Genomic DNA, 4,055 nt, shown 5'->3' with positions numbered 1-4,055 from the left:
ACGTCAATACTGCACATGGAAACCAAAGACTTGCTGGTTTACATTTTGAAGCCAAGCAAAATAAAATATTTTAGTACCTTTTCCTTTTTTTAATTTAACAATAATATCCTCAGCAAGTAGCTGTCCTTTTGTACTGTATGAAGAAGAAAGTGAACACAAATGTGATGGCAACCTTTTTTTTAAGTTCAATTAAAAACTTTACACTTTACACAAGATATTATGATAAACTATTTACATTTTCAGAATTAAAACTTTTTTCAAAGCAGCAACAGACACTATTTCATTTTCTCTAGTTACGCCCAAACAATACCTGCCCTGCCCTAGGTACCTGCCAAGAAATAGATTTCTACGCAGAAAACTGTATCAGTCTGCCAGCGGTTTCAAAACAGCAACAGCCCCAGCGACAGAAGAGCCACACACAGTGTTGCTTGAGAGACAAAAAATRAATYTAGAAAGCAAAGTACCATTGACAACTGTATAAGTTGTCCCCAACAGCAAATGTTACACTCCTGAACAGCAGCTAGCATGTCAGTCCAGCATGTCAGTGAATTGTGCTAATTACATGAACACAGAGAACATTCCCACCATATACATCACAAAGTTCAATGACAGAAAAAATCATTACATTTAAGTTAAGTTATTGAAACAGCATACAAGCTTAGTCTTCAGTTGTTGAATTTTGTTCGCATTTACATAGCTGAGAGACAGATGGATTAATAGAAAAGGTCATAACTACACTTTGCTGATGGCTGGATGGGCTGCCTTTAAAAAGGTCAGCAACACATAGAAAAGGACAAAAAGAGTATAGGCCTAGAATACACACGAGTGGCTCTGCATTGTGCCACGTTAAAACKAATAAATATTTGCACACTCCCTTCAATTTCAGCTCCCCAAGAACTTGTGTAAAATTGCCAATGAATAAAATCCTCTTGGGTCATTCTAATTTTAAATGTAACAAATGCATGCAGATGTGCAATTAAAATGTAGCTATTCATTTATGCTACTGTCAACCCCTCCGTTCAAATTTGGCACATAACAGTATAACCACTGAGGGCTGTGAAAAACACAAAACACAAGTGATAAGGTATGTCGCTAGGATTGAGTCATGATTGGAAACGCAAGTTGTATAATACAAACATATACATCCTAACTGCTTGTTGTTCAGATGAATTTTAGCACTGTCCCTATGAAAGATACAGAGGACTTTATTTGTACCGACTGTGCATGTAATTAGATACAAATGAAGTTATTTATAAAAATTAATGTTTGTCCTTAATATCTAAGGCTAAGGAGTACAGCTTGGGTTTTGATTGGCTCCTTGAATTGTCTGAGGGAGGTCATTGAAACGCTAGCAAGAAGGGGCCAGTCTGTCTATCTCAGCTACAGCTCTGTCCAATACTGCTCTCTTCAACCGTCCAATACTGCTCTCTCAACCGTCCAATACTGCTCTCTCAACCGTCCAATACTGCTCTCTCAACCGTCCAATACTGCTCTCTCAACCGTCCAATACTGCTCTCTTCAACCGTCCAATACTGCTCTCTCAACCGTCCAATACTGCTCTTTTCAACCGTCCAATACTGCTCTCTCAACCGTCCAATACTGCTCTCTTCAACCGTCCAATACTGCTCTCTTCAACTGGGAGAAATAATCAGAATCTACATGACGTACAGTGACCTGTCAGTTTTAAGAACATGGATCAACATACACTGATGTAAAAAACGAAGAAAAAAAGAACAGTCAAATACATAACTTATACTTCACTCAGTACTTATGAACAAAAATATAATTMTATTTCCTATGTTGTATTTACAATAAAATCTATAATGAAATGGTGAATTTATTGAAAAATGAAGCTCCAATTCATTAAACATATTTTTTTCTCTCTGATTGTCCTTTCATTATGTTCTACTGACAATTTTAGAGCCAACAGTGGCTAATAAATACAATAAAATGTCTATACTCACTATATAGCTTCAAATACAATATACAAAACAAAACATATGTGACCAATAAAATGTGTGTCTGAAATGCGGTGTTTCTCAGCTAACCAGTTACTATTTAAGCCTTCTGTTGAGTTTACTGCTCAGTCTCTCTCGCGCGCTGTCTCTCTCCCCTTGGTGGCCCTGGAGCTTAGACAAAGTGTTCATTCACTACAYATGTCTTTGCATAAATAAACAAAACAAGTAGACTGAAAAATTATTCAAATCTGGTAACTGTGAGAACGAGCCCACGAGTCCAAGTCGTCGTGACTTTTGTTCATTCAGGTTTTTTTCTGGTACAACAGCTTCACATTAGTCAGAATTGATAAAAATACAATTTATATCCAGTGCTTATAACACTTATGAAACATTGTCTCCTTGCGAGATATAAGTTCTTATTTTTTTTGTATTTTTTTGTTGTTATACAAGCGCAGTCAAGTTTCAGTCCTATCAACAGTCCTTTTTTAACTACCAGCCCACTGAATTGGTTTGGCATGGACATAGAAATATGTACAAATCACGTACAAATCAACCAATCAACCAGCAAACAGAAGTAACAGCTTAAAAACCTAGACATGTTGACCTGGAGGGAAATCTGTTTAGGTTTGTGTATGGGAGGAAATCCTAGAAAAAAGCATTGTACCTTAAAACAACAATAGCAACAAAGAAACCAACCAACCAAAAAAAGAAAAAGAAACTGAAATGGAAATTAATAATGAGGTGCTTAAAAACTTCTAAGACTTAAGATAAATGCTTCAAACGTGGACACAACACAATAAAAGCCAGCTCTGAATGGGTCGAGAAAGATTTAAAGTACTAAAGAGCCATCTGTATCAATTAGACCTGGGAGAGTAATGCAGTGACCAGCAGTAGGAGGGAGTCCTGGCCATGCAGACAGCCAGCGCTGGTGACCAGCCATTTAGATCATTTTAAACCTCTGGACTTGGTCTGAAATGGACAGGTTCAAGGGCACGGGAGGAGAATAGCCGGCCTCATGCATTAATAATGCTGCATTTGAGATGATACCCACTCGTCAGTCATTTTAATAATCCCCCACAGCTTGATGTACTTGTTCCATCTGCTCGCCAGCGCCTAGTGGCTGGGCCAGGGTGGAAAACGGGGTGGAGGCCTCACTGTCTGTGCTTTGATGGAGAGCACAATAWGYSCTACGTGCCCCGTCCTTATTGTTCCCCCTCTCTCCTCTCCCCAGCCTAGCGCTGCCTGCCACTCTGAGCCAGATGGCACCCCCTGGSTGTGGGGGTTGCCATGGGAAGGGGTCGRGACAGGGCAGGGGCAGGGCAGAGAGGGAGGCACTTAGTCCTTCTGGCCTGTAGGAGGGCTGTATTATGGACAGTAAGGCCTTGACTGCTGGCCATCTCTAGCTGTTTCTCCATAGGTAACAACCTKGGATCTGTTCAACTGGTAAAATAACCATTCAAGAGGTAAAGGACTTTCAGTTTGTGACTGATTGTCACAARATTAAGAGCTGATTGATTGTGTTATATKTCATAYTCATTGTCTGTATGTAAATAAAATACAGAAGTGCAWTTTCAATTGCTCTAAAATACTTAWGTTTAACTTTATGTAAAATAGGCAACTGGYCATTATAAAACAACAMAMATTTTGTTCAATATAAAATATTAACTTAGTTGAAAAATGAAGTAGTAAGTGTTAATATCTAAGTGCATGAATGTAGAGAATCACCATCTCAGATCTGGTGTGGTTTATGGAATACTGTTGTGTTTCATATGACTCGTTAGAATGTAATACTTTGTCTGTAACCCTCYTTTAATAAAAACACAATGTTATTCCCTCACACACTGCCTCTTCTCTTAAGACTGCTGCAGTAGTTAACTCTGCTTTAAGATCTTCCCGTGTCAATTTAAGATTTACAATGTCGAAAAAATACTTAAGATTTTAAAAAAAATATATAAAAAAAATGTTAAGACCAAAGACTTTAAAACTTGCCGCCCCAGTAGGGGCTAAAGTATTTAACCGAATGTACTGTAGCTACACATTGTAAAACAGCAATTTGTGATTATAATGCCCCCAAAGCTGCCTTTCGCTGCCTTTCCA

Source organism: Salvelinus sp. IW2-2015, unplaced genomic scaffold, assembly GCF_002910315.2.
Source record: "Salvelinus sp. IW2-2015 unplaced genomic scaffold, ASM291031v2 Un_scaffold6470, whole genome shotgun sequence".
Classification (NCBI taxonomy): Eukaryota; Metazoa; Chordata; class Actinopteri; order Salmoniformes; family Salmonidae; genus Salvelinus; species Salvelinus sp. IW2-2015.
This window is presented reverse-complemented; position numbering follows the sequence as displayed.